Source organism: Tenrec ecaudatus, chromosome 6 (assembly GCF_050624435.1).
Source record: "Tenrec ecaudatus isolate mTenEca1 chromosome 6, mTenEca1.hap1, whole genome shotgun sequence".
NCBI classification, from domain to species: domain Eukaryota; kingdom Metazoa; phylum Chordata; class Mammalia; order Afrosoricida; family Tenrecidae; genus Tenrec; species Tenrec ecaudatus.
Window position 1 is genome coordinate 4,896,107 of NC_134535.1, and position 22,201 is coordinate 4,918,307.

At 50.1% G+C, this 22,201-nt stretch overlaps 1 protein-coding gene across 1 annotated transcript in view; it reads right to left on the reverse strand.

Moving 5' to 3' along the window:
- The window catches only part of ATXN10 (ataxin 10), a 147,858-nt gene that overhangs the window by 51,005 nt on the left and 74,652 nt on the right, over window positions 1-22,201 (reverse strand). The window lies entirely within an intron of this gene.

Here is a 22,201-nt window from a genome sequence, read left to right on the forward strand (position 1 = left end):
GGAGGGAGAAAAAGAAAATAGGGAAGGTTTACATGTAAAAAATACAATAGATGCATAGATAGATAGATACACAGATAGATGTTTCATGAAAAACACCAAGAACAAAAAACAAACCCTCCAGATTCCTTACCCCACAGATTTAAACATTTGTCTAAGTGGCTAAAAAGGAGGAAAATTAAACTTGGGAGTCTACTAGTTCATTACAAACAAACAAAAAAGAAAACCATGAAATGATAATAAAGCCTTTAAAAGAAGACCTTCATGCCCACAAGTTAGGCGAAGAGTTCTTGGAATGACATGAGAATAACAATCCAGAAAGAGGCGGGCGGGGGGAGCTCATAGAAACGTCACCAAAATTTTTAAAACCCTTTCCCTCTATGGGAGAACACTGAGGGGGACAGAGGCAAAACTGACTCGGGCACAAAAATGTTCAAATAAATACACAAATCCTTCTTTGACTAAGGGAAACACAGCATGCGTGGAGAAAACACTGCTTGTCTTATAGAAATTATATCTTGTACATAACCAGCCCCAAAAGGTCAACAGGAAGAAAATAAAGAACCCAACTTAAAGATGGGCAAAAGGCTGGGCCTAGCCACTCCCCAAAGAAGACCCGAGGGTGACCCACGAATACAAGAGGGCCCCACACTCACCAGCCACTGGCCCACTCTCATTCCCGAAAAGCCGAGCTCTTAAGGCTCTGACCTTTCAGACACAGACCACCTCCTAGACTGTCTTCAAGACACCTCTGGGTGGGTTTGAACTGCTGTCTTCCAACTAGCACATGAAAAGATGTTCGATATCATTGAACAATTAAAAAAACGAAACACCTTCTTGCCGTCCAATCCGTCAGAGCCTGTAACACAGAGCAGAACTGCCCTGGGAGATTTCCAAGACTGTAGCTCCGCAAGGGAGCAGAAAGCCTCTTCTTTCTGCTTCAAGGCAATGGGTGGCTTCAAACTATTTACCACGCAGTTAGCAGCCCAACGTGTAACCCACTCTGCCACCAGGCGCCTCTCGTTAACGAAGGTAAATGTAAACTAAACCACCCGACACCACTGCACACCTGTGAATTGGGGAGAATGACAGCAGTAAGGATGGGAGCACACAGAAGTCTGACTGCCTTACTGGTAGAAGTACCAAGTGGTACAGCCCTATGGAAAACAGCTTCCTGTAAAGTGAAGCACACACTTTAATTTCCAGTGCAGCCATCGCACTGTGGGATAGTTACCCAGCGGCTGCCAGGTGCTGTCAGATCAGTCCTGCCGCACAAGAGAATGAAACACGGCCGGGCCTGGGCCATCCTCCCCTTCCTTGCTGTTACGTTGCACCGTTGTTACAATCACTGTGCCCGTCTAATCTGTTCATTCCAGGCCTACTGTACGATCCTTCAAGTTGTGTGTGTATACATATGTACTTTAGAAAGGTGCAAGAAAGAATGAGAGAGAACTCGGACCCCTAGCTTTGCTTCAATCGATCCACAAAGCACGATGGGGAATAAAAATCGCCAGAAGGGCCCCTGGTGAAAGACAAAAGCCGGTTTGGAAGTCTGCAGCAGAGGTAGGGCCGAGCACCTCTAGATTCGCCCAAAGCGAAGCCCACGACCTGAGAGTCGAGTGAGGGGCAGGCATTCCACAGAGAAGAACTCTGGCTGAGGGAAGGCCTCCCACCAAACCCCAACAAGCAGTCCCTGGAGGGACTGAGCAGCAGAGTGGGAGCCTCCTGGGGGGAGAAGGCTCAGAGCACGCAACAGGCACTGAACTGGGTGTGTTCGGGGTGGGAGATGGGGCCCTGGAGAGAGGGATATTCCTCTGAAATGGAAGGAACGGGGAAAATGACTCAATCACGAGAGCCTGGATTTGGAAAAGCAAGCTGCTGACGTCTGGGTCAGATGGCTTCAACAGTGAAGGCAGGTGCTCTGACCACAGAGAGAGATTCCTTGTCCAACCTGAGAACTGAGGAAGACTTCAGATAAGCACTGTGAGGACTCAGGTGTACCTGACTCAGGCCTTGAGAGAGACATCACCTCAGATACAGCGAACGAGGAAGACCAGCAGCAGAAGCCCCGTGAAGCACGGTGTTGAAGAGTAGCGAGCCCGCCCTGGAGGCCAGAAGCACACACAGATCTGTGTTGGGAGAAGCACGGTCAGAGCTTTCCCTCCAGGCAAGGATGGCGAGACCGCAGCTCACAACGGTGGACATGCGACGAGGAGAGCGCAGTCTCTGGCGGAGGACGTCATGCGTGGTCAAGAGGAGGCAGACTCTAAAAGCAGAGGACCGACCCTGTGGCTGCAGGGCGGTGGCTATGGGCTGGACTCGACCTCAGCAGCAGCCTGCGAGAGAAGCAATGGGCTGCCTGTCAAGCACCGGGGCTGAGGGAGGGTGAAGACGAAGCCCGTTTAGACCCCTGACAAATTGGTCTTCACGCAGGAAGTTGGCACCGAGAGCCCATCCCATCAGTGGTACCATCTGGTCACGGGAACGTGCTTGCCCATGAATAAGTGTGACAGAAAGCAGTGTTTGGTGAAAATGGAAACAGGATGCTGAGGTCAGAGTGTAAAGGAGCAGGGGAAGGCAGGTGTGGGAAGAGGACCCACGTTACCCCTTTCCAGCCTCTGACCCAGCTGAGCCCACACCTGAAGGGACAAGGGTGACACCGAAGGCCAGACACAGGCCTTGGCGTGGAGTGCGTCCACTGGGTGTGCGGCCCGCAGGGAGGACTGGGAGGTAAGAGCTAGGTGGCCGGGCGGGGTAGAGCCCAAACTGCTCAGCGCACATGTCAGGCCTTCCGTGGCCTTGGCCAAAGTTTTATCCCCAACCTGACGCCTTGGAATCTCCTGGAACACCCCCTTCCCAGGAGCTCCCTCCTGACTCCTGGCAAATGCCTCCAGCCCTCCCCCAGGCTGCCCCCACTGGTCTCTCCCGGCCTGAGGGGCAGAGGTGAGGAAGGGTGTGTTACAGGCCCCTCCCACACAGCACAGCTGGAGCCATAGTCCCTCCTCCAGGAAGCAGCCCGCCCCACACTGCTCTCTCGCTGTGTGGCTGTGGCCCCCAAGTGGGACTGAGCTTCTTATCCTCCATGGAGCTTGGGAACACACAGGTTTTCATGCAGCTTCGGTCGAAGTCCCGGGTCTCCACAGGACCCATGGGAAGCCATGAAACGGCTCTGGACCCACGATGCACAGGGAAGCCGATCCCCTGGCTGTGGTCACGTCTGAGGCACAGGGCGTCAGGTCGGGGTGTGGGGGGGTGTCACATGGGCCCCTAAGCACGGTAAAGACAGGAGAAGACAGAGGTGAGTCGTCTCAGAGGGCAATGAGGTAGCCTCGGTCCTGACGGCCTGGGTGAGTCCTACAAGGAGCGTCGGTTCCTGTGCCCTGAGTCCAAGTGCTCACTGGCCTCCCATGCTCTGGGGCCAACTTGAAAAGCACCCGAGAGGGGCCAAGATCTGACGAGAGGGTGCTGGGAGTTAGCCCAAAGGCCCACCATTCCAGGAGGGCGCGTGGAACTAAGCTGACTGTGTCACGAATAAGAATCGTCTACAGACACCTATACATCAGATATGCAAATATGCGAGTCAAAGAGGTCCTGAAAAAATCCCACTCTCTTTTAATTTCAACTTTTCATGAATTTCTGAAACCCCACAATATGTGCATGTCGTTAGCATTTTGCTGACGGAAATAATCTACTTACCCATTATGTGGGTATTTACAAAGGTAAGTAAGAAACAGCACTCCTTTTCGGCAGCAGGAGAAATATCCATCAAGGCTCCTGGTGTCGTGATGCGAGATGCACTGAGCTGCTTCCCGAAACAGTCAGCAGTTTGAACCCATCCACTGCTCTGCAGGGGCAAGAAGAGGCGGCCTGCACCTGCAGAGACGTAGGGGCAGTCAGGCCCTCCAGGGCCCTTATGAGTCGGAATCAACTTGCTAGCAGTGGATTGGTTTTCAGTTCATACTCTGGGTAAGACCCTCTATTGTTAGATGCCATCACATCAGTTCCGACTCACAGAGACCCTGTGAACAACAGAGCAAAGCCCTGCCTGCTCCTGTGCCGGCCTCACAATTGTTCTCATGTTTCTGCCCGGGGCTGCAACAGCCCCTCCATTAGACACTGTCAATAGAGAGAAGTTAGAGAAACTACGCAACTACCAATTTGCCGGAGGTGTGCAAAGGGGACACAGTTCCTACAGCTGCTTCAGCAACGCCAGGGCAAAAGTTAGCCCTGGTACAGACGACAGGAATTGACTTCTCACTTCTGACCTTAAGTCTTCCCAAACCACATCTCAAGAGAGCTTCCTTCTCAGTTCCGTTTCAAGTGCCACTGCATCGTCTACAATGAATTCTCACTGCTCAGTCTCTTAGACCATCGAGTGAAAAACCCATTTAAATGGGACATCTGTTTAAAAAAAACTAAACAGAAAACTGAGCCAGAAGACATTTGGAGGCTCTCGGTTCCATGCACCATGTAAGAAAGGTGAAAGTGGGGCCACGCCTATCAGGTCTCCGACAGATTGGGTTCTTCTAAAAAGCCTGAAACATGAAAGTTTCAACCTCACTGCATTGAACTCGGCGACTGAGGAATCGCTCTGCCACATGGCCTAAATGCTCCCCCTTAATTAGACCGCGTAGGCACGCACCGAACGCTCTCTAATGACTAGGCAAAGTGGGGAGAGGGTAGGGACCAAACAAATCAAGAGCAAAGGGTTGCAGCGAATGTTCTGGTCTCAGGATTCACAAGGGTCCTCCAAAACGGAAGTTTGCAGAAAAAAAAACAAAACCCCACCAGCTGGTTTTCCGGGCCTGAACTCTCCTGTAAGGAAGGAGCACCGATGACCCTGGACTTTGACCTGCTTGTGCTTGTGTGGCATCTACTGTAGCGCACCGTGACTGACCCACTGGCACTTTTTCACTTACTCTCCTCCCTGTACAAGCCGGAGGATGTGTCACGTGAGACAATGACAGGAAAGGGACTGTTAAGCACGGGGCTGCTGACAGTTCAGGAACCAGAGTGGCCGGTGGGCTGGCACTAGGAAGAGATACAGCCTCAGAGACCCACGGGGCAGTTCTACCCTGTCCTACAGGGTCGCTGTGAGTTGAAGTCGACTCGATGGCAGTGGGTTGATTGGGGGATTTCATAAAAGTTACTATAGAAACACATTCCCACTGGAGAGTAGGCCTGTGTCCCCAGGACAGACACTCACTAAGCACCCAGCTCATCACTCAGACGCTGTGCAAACTGGAGCATGAGGGACAATAGGGCCATTTTAATCACTGCTCAAATACCCAATATCACTCCAAGACACCAAGAGTCTCTTAAGACATACTGCAGTGGTGATGGGACCTTTGTCCTCCACAGGGCAGCGGTGGGCAGGGGGGCTGCCAAAGGAAACGTCCCTCGCATTGCCATCCTCACTCACTCTCCCTTCATTCCAGTTCCTCTGGGGACACCTGTGGCAGGTGTCTACCTGGTGTCTCCCCCATCAGGGGACTCCTTTTAATGGGTGGGAATACCCTCAGGTTACCTTACCTGCCAGTAGGCACTTAACACTGTGCGTAACTAACTGGTGCAACATAGTCTTCCTCTAGCTTCTTACGCTGGTCTGACCTCCACTCTTTGGGGGTGGGGGTAGGATGGAGAGCGAGGGGGTTTGGAGGGTGGGAGGGAGAGGAAGTGAGAGTAAGAGTGAGTGAGTATGTGTGTGTGTTTCTAGACTATAACCTTTAGGAGGCTGATCGCCAGGGCTGCCCTCTGAGGAGCCTTGTGTGGGTTTGAACCAGTCACCTTGGGCCTCGGAGTCAAGTACCTAACTGTCTGCATCAACGGTGATGACATCATATTACTGCTATTGCTATTTTCATAAGCAGTAAGTAGTTATGTCTCCCAAGAAGGGTCTGCTGATGGTGCAAGTCTAGGAGAGACGCCATCCTTGCTGGGACCAGACAGACTGTTGTCCTCTGCCTGTCTCCGTGTCAGCTCCCCTCCGGAGGCCCCGGGCTGAAGAGGACAGCAGGGAGTACTAACTCCGGAGGCTCGTACTGCCTGTGCTCGGCTCAGCCGGGGACCCACTCTGCGGTCACTAGCCTGCAGCAAAGCCACCTGAGGGCCTGCACCCCGGGCCCAGACCACCAGGTGAGGGGTGGTCATGCAGGTTCCTGGGGCAGCAGGACCGCGAGGATGCGGCCAGTGCTCACAGGAAAAGTGGAAGGGAAGGCGTGTGGCTGTGTGAGCCGTCCCCGGTGAGGACTCCGGAGTCCACCTGCTCCTCGTTCCTTTACAGAGCCACTCTCCCAGCACACTGCGGGGCGAGCAGAGAAAAGACAGCCTGGGAGACGGAGTGCTCAGCAGGGGAAGTGCTGCGCAATACGCTGGGCACCTGGTGGTCCAAAGCCAACTGGCCCAGCCCCTCCGGTTGGGTTGCCCACTTTCCTGGCCTTCTCAGATCTCGGAGCCACTGAGGAGAAGATGTGTGACTGAACAAACACCACCCCCTCCCCCCCCATAGACACTGGACCCTGGCCAGGGAGATGGGACGGGATGAAAAGGGGTCGGATTTATGAACAGAGAACAAAGGGAAGCTGGTCCCATCCCCAAAGACCACTTACTCTACAGTTGGTTTGGCGGCAACTCCCCTGGCTCAGGTTGAGCAAGGGTAGGGAGCACTCTGGCCTGCCTCCTCAGACCCACTTTTTGTTGAGCACTGTGGAGGTTCTGGGCCAGACTGCCAAGCTTTTGTGAGGAACCTCTGGCTAGATATAATCCCCCAACCTTGTGGTTAGCTGCCAGAAACCTAACCACTGTGCAACCAGGCTTCCCACAGTCTTCTTCCACCTGTGCTCAAACCCCCACCCCCGATCTGTTCATCTGTAGTGCATCAGTGTGAGTGCTGGACTGCTAACCTCGGAGTCAGCAGCTCAAACCCAGCAACTGCTCCTCAGGAGAAGGATGAGGCTGTGGACTCCCACAGATTGTTGGCTGTGGAGCCATAGGCGCAGTTCTGCTGTCCCACTGGGTCCATGAGTAGCATGGAGTTGTTGGCAGGGTTTTGGATCAGAACACATCTGAATCTTCCTCATCAGCACCATGCCCCAGGCGTGGCGCTGCTCCTTGACGGGGCCGCGTCCTCCCCACCCCAAAGGCCGGCTCCCGGCATAGCACAGCGCTTGGCACTCAGGCCGCTTGATAAATGGGGTGTCCCTAACAATTGGGTTTGAAAGTTACCTTCCAAGAGAGGACATATACTGCCGATAAGCGAGACTTGGCAGTCTGAGTGATGTCTGAATTACATTCAGCCTGGCTAGCTCTGCAGAGATTGAAATCTCTTCTTGGACCCGCCCGAATCCCACTGTCATGATTTATAAGTCCATAAAAGCCCCATATCTGCTGGGAAGAAGAGGCAGTGAGCCTGGAATGCATGACACAGCCGGCAGGAGAATGCTTGTTATCAAGATTCCTGATGCCCCGAGCTCCAAAGAAAGGAGTTGTCACAGGAAGCTGTTCATCAGGCGCCTGCCCGGGAGACAAAGTGCTGCACCCGGCTCTGCAGGTGTCCTCAGCACTCGGCAGCGCTGGGTGTGCGCACGCACATACACATGCACGTACCAGCACACGGGGCTGGAGACCTGGAAGAGACCCAACTGATCATCACGCCCAGCTCTATGTAGGCACTCCCTGAGTGGCAGTATGTCATGACCACACAGCAGAACCACAGCAGGTCCAACTCCCTGGGGACTTCAGTGCCCACAGGCCAGGCCGTGCACCAGCACGGTCACACTGTCAGAAGGAAGCAGGACTTTCTGAGCTTGGGTATGGAGTGAGAGCAGCCCCATGGCAGGCATACTCAGTTCTAGGAGCTGCAGACAGTGGGTCAGGGGGTCTTCCCAGCAGCCCCTGCAGGGAGACCACAGCCCTTCCTCCTCTACGGATGAGGGAAGGGAGCCCGTCCTACAAGGTCATACCTGAGAGGAGCAAGCAAACCTGGACTCTGCTTTCACATCTGGAAGCTTCAATCTGAGCGTGAATGCATGTCTGTCGTCTGCAAAGTTGAACGTTACAATCTCCGACCAGTATTAATAAAATTAACAAACACTCTACAGAGTGCAAGCACTATAAATGTTAATGTAATGAACTTCCCCTAAGTAAGTACTGTTTGAAGACAGCGTCTCGGTAATTATCTTTCAAAGAGTCCAAGCAATACACCATATAAAACATGAAGTAGGAAAATGACTACTAAGAGAGCAGCACACTGTTTTACATAAGACTCCTAGTCATAATTTTAATGCAGGAACCAAAATTTCAAAGCAATCCGACTTAAGAGGTCAGTGCACTTAAAATGCTCTCATCTTGTGTGTGTGTGTCGGGGAGGGGGTACCCTATTCATGTTTGCAAAGCTAAACCAAAAGCGCTGCAATGGAGCGATCCCAGGCAGAGAGCCCACTGGCCTCAGGACTGCTCCGCAATCTACGGGAGCAGGCAACCTCATCTTGCTCCTGAGGTGCAGCTGGTGGGCCTGAACCACGGTCAGACCTCTCCTTGCCTGAGCAGTCCAGTGCTTAATCAATGTTTTTACTAATAATAGCTTTTCTTCCTCTAAAATGGTTAGAAATGGTTTTCAAGATTGAAAACAGATCCGTGGGGGGTGGGGGGCACCGACTCTGAAGTCTGACTTGATATGGGGGAAGGGTACACTCACTTCATCTGCACCCTTTCAGCCCAGGCTACCCCAGCCCCTCGGCACAACCACTCCATTTTTGTTTTTCAGGAGGAGGATTGAAATTCCAAAAACCAAGGACACATCCTCCCCTTCAGTGTATTTTCTCTGGCAGTCACCCCCACCACACCCCTCCACATCCACTGTCTCAGGATGTCTGTAGGCAGGGAGCTTCAGGTGACCAGTGAGGTCCTCCCAGACCACAGAGCAGATGAGGGTGCTACGGCCTGTCTCGGCCATCAGATTCCTCAGGGACTGGGATGCAGGGGCACTAGGAGCAGGAACAATGTGGTGTCAGCAGGATCCGATCCTCTGAATGGCCCTGGCGCCCAGGCTCTGGAAGCACCACTGCCTCCATCTCCGCCAGTCTTCAGGTGGCTGTTCTGTGGGTCCCCGTCTCTGACAAGGCCACCGCTCAGGGATGCTTGTGGCCCACCCAACCAAAGAGATGTTGTTATCAAGCAGGGCACTTCCTCAGCCAGGGGGCAAGGTCGTGGACTTTTCTCTGTGGCGGACGCAGTTCTGCCCCTCAGGTTCACATTGGCCACACGGGACTAGAAGGAAAAGCAACCCCAATCACCCTGCTGCCGTGGGAAGACCCGTTTCAAGTTTCTGCCAGAATTTTTCCAGTGGGGAAATTTACCAATGCTGCTAAAAAGGGCGCAGGCAATAGCTATGAATCATTCCCAGAAATCAATCTCCCGCTGAACCGATCATGCAAATATCTGAGAGTAACATGAGTTGAGTGCAGGTTGTAGAAGGATTTGTAACATAAGATATACAATAATACAAACAGCTCAAACTGGAATAGGCACACACACACACAAATGCTAAGAGTTGTCTCCTTTAAAACTGCAATCAAACCTCACTGGAAAGATTGTTAAAGCATTCATCACAACCATTTTCTTTAAATGCAACCGTTCATCTTCTCTTAATGACTAAGCACACAGACCCTCTCTGCACAAGTGAGCATACGCACAATCCACAGTTTTCCTGAATCAAGAATCCTTCTGGAAATGTCAGCAGTCGTGCAAGTCTGTACTCAGAATAAGAATTGTTCTGAATTAATCCAGTTAAGCACAGAATCGTGTTTTAAATTCACTGACAAAACCACCTTTACGTTCCAAGGAACACAGCTGTGCTCTGACAGACAGGGGTCACGAGCCACTGGCTCCGGTGGCCCGGCTCCTGCTGACAGCAAAGGTGGGCCCCAACCTTGGAGAGTGCAGCAAGAGATCCGCCAGCTTCCTGCTCGTGTGGGGAAAAGTGCTGAGGGCACTGCCAAGGTTCGCCTGGTGGGGGACTCGTGGCTTCCACTGACAACTGAGCACCTGAGCAGTGGGTCCTTTGTGGGCGCAACTGTTGCTGTTACTCTGTTGTTAGTGATGTATCTTTCCAGGTTCTGGAGTATGCTTAAATTTTTGTTTTTCTGGTCTAAACAAGGGGCCAACATAATTAATACCTTTCCTCCACACAGACGGAGTAGCTACGAACCTGAAGCTGATTAGGAACGGGAGCAGCACCAAGGGTGCCAGCACTCGGACTGCCTGTGCCGAGGAGTCATGCCTCCCGGCCCCCTTCTTGCCGGGAAAAAGGCAAAGTGCAGGAAAGGTCGTGAGGTGGGCAGCCTGGGGAGCCGGTGCCAAGCACGTTTCTCCAACCCCGTTGCATCTGTCTCCTGACCTGCCTATGAGAGCCGGCGCTCTGCAAGCACATTCACAGGACCCAGGAGAGGAGACTGGTGAGGCCTTCACACGGTTCCCCTCCAATGCATCTGCATGTGGACATAAATCGAATTAAAGGAGGGAAAGGACAGTTAATGATGCTATGTTAACATGCTGACACGCACCTGGGTGGGGTAGAGGTTGTGCTGCAGACTTTGTGGGGTGCTTGTCGAGAACTCCAGGGAGTGGCCCTGTGGGCAGCAGCAGAACCCCAGACAGTCTTCCTTCCTGGTATCTGGGTGCCAGTGCTCCTGAACATCAGCGTGCACTCTGGAGAGGGTGCCAGCCCTCATGGAGAGGCAGACAGAGTGTCCTGGCAGCACAGGGGCAGGGAGCTCACGCTCTCCGCCTGGCTCATCTCCAGGCCAGGTCATGGCCATCATCCTCTGCTCCAGGCGGGTCACCTCCTTTACCTGCCTGATGCTTCTAATTCGCCCGTCAGCTCTGAGAGCTCTGAGCCAGCACCCCCAGAAGGACCCCTGCTCCCCACACGCCCCTTGGCAGCCGTCTTTGCACCTGTTGCCCAACTTGCTGGGTCACATCCACGCCAGGAACACTAGCTGGTCCACAAGGTCCACCAGACAGCAACCCGCTGGCCAAGCCAGAAGTGTACACCATTCCCATCAGGGCTCTCACGCTTCCTCCTTCCCCTGTCCAGCAGCAGAGGATGGCTGTGAAATGAAACCCCACCCAGACGGAGATAAGCAACAGCCTCTGAAAGGTGGGGCTGGAGGAGGGATCAGATAGTGACTTTAAGGGCTGATGACAAAAAAAGCCTTTCATGAAACCTGACTTTGATCTTCTTAATTTTCACTTGCTGCTGAGAATTAAAACACACACACACACACACACACAACCAAATATGCTAAAGATCAGAACTATTTCAGATGTGTGACTGACAGTTCCATCAGATTTCTCCAGAAAAGGAGCGCGCCACTTACCATCACTTAAAGTGAGAACATTGCTTTTTTCTTCTCCTTTAACCAAAGAAATGAAGCCTGAGGAGACATGTATTTCATGAAACGTCAAAAGCACTTAGGCTGTCATGGGAGGGAGACAGAGAAAAAATCTCAGCCACTCAGGCACTCCTGGGAACCCCCCAGGCCCCCACAGAACACAGGACAAGCTATCAGTCTCGCCTTCACAGACGGTAAATAAAAAATGCCTCCTTCCTCCGAGGGGGACAAAAATTAATGCTCAATATACTGCACGAGACCCTTTCCTTCTCTGCTTCCTCATACCCAGGGGTGTGTCCGCACACCCCACCACCTGGCGCTGGCGATTACTCATTCAGATCAGCGAACATCTCCAGATCCAATGCTAACGCTTTCTCTTTCAGCCAGGACAGAGGCAGGCAGTGCCCCGTGAGAGCCCCCCACCCTGGCCAAGGGGCCGCACGGTGGACAGAGGAAGAAGTGGGCACACATCAAGCGTCCCGTCAGTCACGAATGAGCACATGCTCCAGACACAGGGGGAAAAGGAATCCCAGCCATGTGCCTCTTGCCTTCTGTCAGAGGCCTGTGTTCTTACCACTCGGACCAGCCCGAAAGGAACGCGTGGTCTCTGCAAAGAAGAGGAATTTTAGAAAAATGAAGCCATTTCTTCACCCTACCAGCCGGAGACCAGTCCTATGAACACTGCCATCTTCATGGCTCCACCTCTAACAGCTGACTCTTGAACCAAACCCAGGCTTGTTCTGGGACTGGTTAGAAGTGCGGGTCGCTTTCCTAACCAGTTAACCTATGGTCCCGGCTTCACCTTTAAAACAAGCTTTCTTTTCTTCTCTGGGTTATGGCTCACCCTATCAGATGCTAACTTTTCATCAACCCCAGGGGGAGCGCTTTGAAATGATCTGATTTCTACTACTAACCTACACCCTGTGCACGCTGTTTGGGTTCCCTTAGCTTTAACCTCTACTTTAATGTTATTACAATGATTCTCCAACCACTTCCTGTTCTTTGTCAGCATTCTTTTTTACATTTCTCACCCAGTAGGATTTTAATTGGTCTAGTAATAAGCAAGCGGAGCCTTGGTGGCGTAATGATTACATGCTGGGCTGCTAGCCACAAGGTTAGCAGTTTGAAACCAGGAGAAAGACCTTTACTTTCTACGTCTGCATGCTACTCCTGTAAGGAGTTATGTCTCAGAAATAGTGTCGGAGTCTGGTCCTACAGGGTCTCCACAAGTCAGAACTGCCTGGATGGCAGTGAGCCTGGTCTTTGGACTAATAAACATTGAAGTAAGTTTTAAAATATCATCTTTACCATATTGCATGTTCCTATTCAGGAACAAGGTATCTCTCAGCTTATGCACCTGAGCCCTGTACATTTCTAGGACAGCTACTGTGAAATGATTGGTCTCATAGTTAAGACACCCGTTCTTTCAAAATCTCTATTTTCCAGAAACAATAGCGGGGAATGCCAAGGAAAATGTCGCAGCCATGGTGAAAAACTGGATACTAGGCTTTTTACAAAGTGCTGAGTCACTTTAATTCCTTCCCCAATGTCTTAGCTGCTTAATATGGAATATAGAATGGTATTTCTCAGAAATGTGTGTGTTCATGAAGTGCTGCTGTTCTCGACCCTAATTTCTACAGAAATTGTACAACATGAAACCACCAGACCAGGATGACAATGAATGGTCCGGCAGTGAGGAATGGAGGGACCAATCAGGTCACTGTTAAGGCGAGCCCCTCTTCCCACCCCTCCAGTGTGCCCACGAGGAACTCACACTAAGTATGCCCACCAAAGTGGCCAAGTACTCCCAGAGAAAGTGTCAGGGGTCTCTCAGGGACACGTGGATACAGGTGGGCTTAGCCAGCCCTCCTCCAAGCAAGCAACTCAGCTCTGGTACACACTGGTCCCTCGGGGCTCTCCAGGAGAGTCACCCACAATCCTCACTTCAACCAACGAGGGGCTGGGTGCTGCTGGGTCTGAGACAGAGACGCTGGCCTCTGCTCTCCAGGAGCTTACGAGTGAGTGAAAGCTGCAGGGTATGACCGGGGAAGAGCGCCCCAGGGTCTGGAGCCATAGTGACCACAAAACTTACTGCACTAATTTCATATCATCACTCTAAGTCTTCCTTTCAAATAATTTTGTGCCTTTTCTGCAAAAGTATAAACAGAATAATCTATAACAAGACACAGAAAGGCGAACTTTGGAATAAACAGCAGACTATGTTCTATGTCTTAAAAAAATTTACAACAGCTACAAACAAGCCATGTTATGTGTCCTCTAGATAGGAATTTTAATTTCATTTACTGTAACAGGAACTGTAAGTTCAGGAAACTAATGGTGACAGCTTGATTTATGAATTTTGACATATTTCTGAACTGGGATTACATTACAAAGGTGTGGAATTCTATGCAAGCCAGATCTTGCCTACACTATGTTCAATCTTCATATCAATATGCTGAGATTCTGTGCAACTTGTTTCTGACAGGGAGAAGCACGTGGCCTGGTGGAGTCAGCCACAGCGCTGTAATTTACAAGATCTTCCCCCAGAAGAATTTGTTTCAAAGGACGACATTGAATCTGCAGCTCTGGGAGAAGGACATATCTGATTGGAGAACATGGCAGCAGATGAAGGTGGAGTAGGAGAGAGTGGAGCACATCCTGGCCCACCAGGCCCTGAGGATGATGGCCCCAATTATAGCAGCCAGTCCACAGAGAGGACCACATGGCCAGCTCCACTATGAGATATGACGTCCCTCACTGACCCATGGCCCTGCAGGGGACAGTACTGGAGTCACAGTGTGGGAATTGTGCCCAACCTGATCCCACCACACCGAGGCAGAGCACTGGGGGAATGCAGCAGAACAGCAAGGGTGTGGAGTGGCAAGGTCCCCAGGGAATGCTGAAAGTGGACTTTGGGGCCAGGGCATGATGCCCCAACAGACTGGACTGGAAAACCGTCCTAAGGGCCAACAAACAATCCTTGAACTAACTACAAGCTTTTCTTTCTTGATGTGTTTTGTTTTGTTGTCAGTGGATTGTTGTTGCTGTTTTGCAGTATACTGGTGCTTGGTTTTGCTCTGTCTTGTTTTTGTGCATGTTATTATCTCCGCAGGTCTGTCTAAATAAGATAGGCTGGATGAACTATCTGGAGGAAAAACAATGGGACCGACAGTTCTGAGGGGACATGGGATAGGGGGAGGTGGGGGGATAATGAAGTGGTATTAACAAACCCAGGGACAAAGAAACAACAAGGGATCCAAATTGGTGGTGAGGTGGGTGTGGCAGCCCTGGTAGGGAATGATCAAGGGTAAGGTAACGAAGAGGTATAGCTGTAACACAGGTGGGGACGGAGCATAATAGTGGGACAAGAGGAAAGTCAAGGGAAATAGAGGAAAGAGCTAGGAGGCAAAGGGCATTTACAGAGGTCTAGATAAACACATGTACATATATATAATATATATATATATATATATATATATATATATATATATATATATATATATATATATATATATGGAAATAGATCTCTGTGCCTATATTTATAGTTTAGTGTTAAGGTGGCAGAAGGACCTTGGGCCTCTACTCAAGTACTCCTTCAATGCATGAATACTTTCTTCTAGTAAATTGGCATTCTATTATGCTCACCCTCCCGACACAACAGCTGAAGCCAAAGCGGGTGAACAAGCAAATGTGATGAAGAAAGCTGATGGTACCCGGCTATCAAAAGATATAGTGTCTGGGGTCTTAAAGGCTTGAAGGTAAACAAGCAGCCATCTAGCTCAGAAGCAACAAAGCCCACATGGAAGAACACACCAGCCTGTGTGATCACGTGGTTCCGAAGGGATCAGTTATCAGGCATCAAAGAACAAAAAATCCTATCATTGGGTACACACCTCCATGATACGATCACTGAGGACAAATGGGTGCATAAGCAAATGTGGCAAAGAAAACTGATGGTGCCCAGCTATCAAAAGAGATAGTGTCTGAGGTTTTAAAGGCTTGAAGGTAAACAAGCAGCTTAGAAGCAACAAAGCCCGCATAGAAGAATCACACCAGCTTGTACGATGACGAGGTGTCAAAGGGATCAGGTATAAGGCATCATCAGAAAAAAAAAAATCTTACCATAGTAAATGAAGGGGGAAGTGCAGAGTGGAAACCCAAAGCCCATTTGTCAGCCACTGGAGATCCCCTTGCAGAGGTGTGTAGGGAAGGAGATGCAACGTAGCACTGATGAAGAATACAGCTCTCCTCCAGTTCCTAAATGCTTCCTCCCCGCCAACTATCATGATCCGAATTCTACCTTGCAAGTCTGGATAGAGCAGAGGATGTACACTGGTGCAGATAGGAGCTGGAGGCACAGGGAATCCAGGGGGAATGATACCTTCAGGACCAGGGGTGTGAGTGGCGATGCTGGGAGAGTAAAGGGTGAGTGGGTTGGAAAGAGGAAACCGATTACAAGGACCTACATGTGACCACCTCCCTGGGGGACGGCAACAGAAAAGGGGGTGAAGGGAGACATCGGACAGGGCAAGATATGACAAAATAATAATTTATAAATTATCAAGGTCTCATGAGGGAGGGGGAGCGGGGAGAGAGGGGAAAAAAAAAGAGGACCTGATGCAAAGGGCTTAAGTGGAGAGCAAATGCTTTGAAAATGATGAGGGCAAAGAATGTACAGATGTGCTTTACACAATTGATGTATGTATGGATTGTGATAAGAGTTGTATGAGCCCTCAATAAAATGTTTTTTCAAAAAGATTAAAAAAAAATTTTTTTTTAATTTACAAGATCTTGAAGGTGTCCTCAGAAGGGAGCGGAAGCAGATTGGGTATCCACACAAAACACACACTCTAGCCCTTCACTAGCGGACGATAATGGGGACACCGCCTCAGAAACTCTGTGGGGTTGCCTGACCCCCAAGAGATGCCAGTTCTTCAGACAAGTCCTCTGCTCTTTGCACTCACTCTGTGTCCTCCCAGACCCACCACCCAGAATATGAAGACCTGCGTTACACTTGGCAGAGACCTGCAAGACACTGCCCCCAGGTTTATCACAGGCACATGGAGGCATGGACATAGCTGCTCCTCTACAGAGACTGGTGGGGGTGGCGTGGGAGGTTGGGAAGAGGGATCAGGCAAGCATTAAGACACCTGAGGTACATCCTCCTGTTGGATCTCCCCAGCCCCAAGTAGGAGGTGCCAAACAATGAGGCAATCCTGTGTTGATCTAACTTGGAAGCCCTGTCTGGATCTCCAGGTATGTCCCAAGCTCCCTCTCTTTCATGGGCTCTTCCCCCACAGGGCACCAAGCAGACCACGCCAAGTCTAAAACTAAGGCTATAAAATCACAGCCAGCTTCATGAAGCAAAAATACCTACATGGGGAGCTACTGGTTCTCGACTCCCTCCTCCACTTCAGTCTACACACTTCTGCAGGTGGTCTTTCCAGCTCTCTAATCCTTGCTTGAAGACTCTTCCCCGGCACAGACAGCCCCATCTTTTCCCCATGGAGCAGCCACTAGCGGGCTTGAACCGCTGATCTTGCAGTTAGCAGTCTGACCAACTCTAACCTGACAGTGCCACCTGAGCTGCTTCTAAAAGTCTTCAAGAAATACTGTCAAATTCAAGTTTCATTCAAGAAATATTTACCGAATGACTACTAGGTGTCAGGGTAAATGTAGGAGGTGGAAACAATACAATGAACAAAAACAACTTTATAGAAAAGCTTGATCACAGAGCTTTTCCTAATGACTCCAGACGAGCAATGCACCGCAACGGAAAGACCTTAAGAACAGAGGTCCCACCTCCTGCCTCTACGGGCTGAACTTCTCCAGGAAGGGAGAGCTTCTCTCAAAAGGAAGTCATGCCCACCAGGACAGCGTGACACGGGTGTGGTAAACACACTAGGGTGGCCACAGGCGAGAGCCAGACACTGTCTCTCTCAGAGGGGGAGAAACCGAACTGCAAGTCACAGAGCCTCTGGCTGAATGGATTCAGGGGGACACTGTGTACAGGAGGGCCACCTCCCCCAGGACAAGCCCTGTGAGCCCATTTTGTTAAAAAGTGCTTTGCTTTATGGAATACAAAACAACAAACACGTGCAATTTTCTTTCCCTAGTCCAGCATTCATTTAAAGAATTTCTGACAAGAGTGTAAAAGGGAAGAATGGGGAAGTCAGAAGTGTCATACAAAGCAACAGCAGCAGCACACACCCAAGAGCATCGTACACTACAGGCCAGGCCAGCATCTCCATTTCAAGGCCACAGAGGATTCAGAGTAAATGGAACCAGAGACGCAGAGGGAAAGGTTATATCAGACAAACAAGGTAAAATTAGAAGTCAGTAAGCAGCTCAGATCCTCCCTACCCACTTTGGGAAAGGCCAGTCCAGTGACTCTGGTACAATTCCGCCCTGGAGTGGGGTTCCCTTCCACCAAGATTAAACCAAAACCACATTCACTGCCACCGTTCAATGCTGACTCACAGCAACACCATAGGACAAGGCAGAACTGCCCCAGTGCGTTTCAGAGACTGACACTCTTTTTACCACAGAGTGGCGAGTGGTTTCGAACAGATGACCTTGCAGTTAGCAGGCTAGTGTGTCACCACTGCACAGCTAGACGAGCTTAAGGGGAGACCGGGCAAGAGGGAGTTCTGAGCAGATGCCCAGTGTAAGACCAGACCTACGAGCACTAGTAAGTACTGCGCAAATGCAAAAGGAAAGGGAGATCATCGGGGTCTTTCCTCGCCTGATCCTGGATGTCTGCCTCTCACCCTGGCTCTTGCCACCTGCCCCTCGGGGAGATGAGCCTCCACATCCCAACTCTCTGGGGTGGCTCTGCTTGGTGTCTGTCTGTCTCTCTCTCTCTCTCTCTCTCTCTCTCTCTCTCTCTCTCTCCCCGCCTCCCTCCCTCCCATGGAAGTCACTGCCTCCCTCAGACCAGGAGCAATGCTCGCACAATAAAGGCCAGCTGAATGGAAGCCCACTCAGTCTCTTCGAGTCTCAGCTTCTTGGATTAGAACGTGATGAGGTCTCCGCACTGAGTTCCAAAGGTCTCCTGCCGGCGAGGAAGCTCTGTAACATGGAGAGAGGTGGACAAGTGCACTGCCACCATGGCCATCTCCCAGCTACAAAATGGAAAAGCCTCACGTGCCCCTGGAGACCCAGAAGGGCTTTAAAAGTTTCTGAGCAAACCTTGGCGGGTTCAAGACCTGTGCAGACCATAAGGAAGAGCCCAGCATGAACAGTTGTGTGGCTTTCGATTCAAAGACATTCCCTAAGTGCTCCTGGAAGAAGTCTCACAGGAGATATCCTACCTGTAGTACTCATACAAGGTCCCACAAGGTCAGGAAGGTGTGTCATGAGCTGAGAGGGCCACCAGAGTGCAGACTTGAACCATGGGGAGGCCTGCAGGGCCTGGCCAGCCCAGGTGGCCCTGATGTGTATGATCAGTCTACAGTCTTTAAAAAACCCATTTCACTGTTCCCCCAAACCTCGAAGAACCTCACAAATGAGCGGCACTGGGGGCAGGTGAGGTCTCACCTCTCAAGAGTGTGCACAGTCAGCAGACCCAAAGTTTACTTGGGACCGCCACCCAATCCTGAGGGACTTCTCTCTGCAATGTGGCTAAAAGAACCTGCACTGCAAAACTGACACAAGATGAAGTTTGTAAACACATGCAATACACTAAGTGCAACGCTGAACACATGGCAGATCCTAGACAAAGTGTCAGCCCTCCTTTTGATTCGCCAGCCTGAATGCGGTTTAGATGATACGAATCGCCCCTCCCTGCCAACCCCAAGTCGGCACTAACCCTGGCTAGAAGCGGGCCAGCCTACATAGAAAGTAACAAAAATTTTAATGGGCCAATGATGAAGACATGCTACCTAATCTTCCACTACCTCAATAAGTAGAACCAAAGTCACTTGAGCGCTAGTAACACCCACTTGGACTGAAACTACAAGAACAGAGAAACTTCCAGCACGTCCAGAAAGAGAATTTGATACCATCTTTAAAATCTTTGGACAAACAAAAAATTAAATAAATAAAAAAGAAGTAATGCTTTCAAGTTCAGGTCTTTTGTTAACGTAGGTGAGAAACGGGAAGAAACAGAGATATCCTCCGGCTCCAAGAACGAGCCCCTTCAGAGCCTCTGGAGTGTTTGCTCAGAGACCTGCGGGGCCATTAGCGACTGTGCACGTGCAGGCACACACCGTGGGCTTCCTGCGCTCAAGCCATGCTCACCTCCGCACAGCAGGCAGCACTGGGGCACACTCCATATTTGCTCAGGGATGCAACCTGAGCCTGACTCCACTGAGTGAGTTCATAAGCCTTTTAAGGGTGCCTACATTTTGTCCTTCTAAGTGGCCATCGAAACTAGCAACAAAAGAGCAGCTCAACCCGCACAAAAAACACCTCGCTTTTGTGCTCCTCAAGAAAGACAGACGTGGTCATTAAGTCATTGAAAAAGGTAAAGGGTTTCATTATCAACTTGCACTTGCAAAAAAAATGAGTCCAGTAATTTTCCAAGGGGAGATTAGGCGGCTCACTCCCCTATCTGCCTGGAAACGGCAAGCACTGCCTGCGAAGCACTCAGAGACCAAAGGGACAGACACACTGGCTGGCTCTGGGCCACGTACCGCTTCCTCCTGCCAGGGACTGGGAACTGGAGCACAAATTACCCCCACATTCGGTGTTTTAAAATGACAGCTTCATTCCTAATCTTCCCTGGATGGTTTCTGCTGCTCTCTCTTCAAGGACCTGGTTTCTGTTCCTTTTTGTCTCTCTTGAGTTGTTAAGCCCATTATTCAACACCACCAACAACCTTTTTTTTAATTTCAGATACTATGTTTTTCAGGCCTGAAATTTCCATCTGATTCTTTTATGGGATTTTCTTTTTTGCCTACTTGGATTTTCCTGTCATTTCACTCATTACAAGAATAGTTTCCTTTATATTCTTCAGTAAAAAAAAAACCAACAACAATCAAACCCACCACCATTGAGTTGATTCAGAATAACTGCTTAAAATCTTTGTCATTTTAAGATGATATCTGTCATCTTAATCATCTCCACTGGTTTTCTTTTCTCTAGAGATTCGGTTGTGTTTTCCGGTATGTCCAGGATTTGCAATGTCCTGGACATTGTGAAGGCTACAATGTGGTATCGCCCAAGAATACTGAATATATCAGACTGTCAGAAGAACACACTAATCTGTCTGGGAAGCAATGCAGCTGGAATGCTCTCTAGAAGAAAGGATGTGAAGACTTCCTATCATGTGCTTTGGACACATTATTACAGGGGACCAGTCCCGGGAAAAGGATATTACAGTTGGTCAAGTAGAGGGTCAATGGAAAGAAGACCCGCAGGGGGACAGACTGACAATGGCTGTAACACTGGGTTTGAACAGCAGTAACTCTAAGGACAGCGCAGGACGGGGCCGGTGCTCCTCTGGTTCTGTTGGACACAGGGGATGGTGAGTTGAGACCGACTCAACAGCATCTACTATAACAATGACAACGTGTGGAAACGCTGGATTCTATTCTATTCTGTTATGCATAAGAGTGTTGATGGTTTGTTTTAACAGGTACTTATCTTGAAGGTAAGGCTTAAACTGAAAATTCTGGGGTGGCAGTTCAAATCTCAGTTCAACTATTTCATCCTTACCTCAGCTGCGTGGGCCTGCCCTACGTGTGTGACTCAAGTATTCACCAAGGGAGTTGATACAGAGAATCTGGGACTTGCTCCCTCCTGCCCAGGATTCTTCCCTTGCTTCTTGATGGCTGAATTTGCCTCGAGCCCTGTCCTCTGATTCTTCACACTATAAAGATGGAGGTGCGCTCTCAGGACTGCACCATTCCCTTCTTCTAAGGGAACTCCAGCATATCCGCCTGTGTGTGTCTTTATGGAGCTGATTCTCATCTGGCCTTTGATGTGGTTATTTATAGGAGGATTAGTGCCATCGAAATTTAATGGAATATTAACAGAAGTAGATTTACCTTCTCCAAAGATTTACCTTTTTCTTTTCACAATGTGATAGATCAAGACTTTGGAATGACCTTGGCAAGGCAGGATGTGCCTGATCTGTGTGGCATCAGCTGGGACAACTGCTGGGAATCCACTTCCAAGATGGTTTCTTGCTAACATATTTGGTGCCTTGATATTCTTTGGCCAGTCTCTCTCTTTGACACACTTTGGCCATGTTGTCAGGAGAGACAGCCCCTGGAGTAAAGCAGGAGGGCAGTGAAAGAAGGAAGGCCCAAAGGAGATGGATGGGCATAGTCACTGGGACAATGGGCTCAAACGTAACAACAATTGTGAGGACCGTGTGTGTGTGTGTGTGTGTGTGTGTGTGTGTGTGTGTGTGTGTGTGTGTTTCATTCTGTACTGAACAAGATCACTATGAGCCGGAACTGACTCAAAGGTACCTAACAACAATGACAGTCTCTCTCTCTCTACTGTATCTCATCCTCCAGGGCTTTTCCACGAGAACTCAGCAATTCACACACTGTGTTCTCAGGAAAGCTACACTTCTCACACTGTGCCCTCGAAGAGGCCAGAAATAAAATCTAACAGAGCAATTACGGAATATGCCAACAGTGGTGCAGGCCCAGCCAACCATTTTTCTGGTCAAAGCAGTCAGAGGACCTGGATTCTAGGGGGTGCCAATGCTGTCTGGAAGAAGAACATGCAAAACAACAGGTATTCTTGTGGCCATTATTAAAAATTATAATTGGGCACAGACACATTCATTATCTGATAAAGCACAGCAAATGCTGCCGGAAAGGGATGCTACTTCAATGTGAAGCATGTGGCCT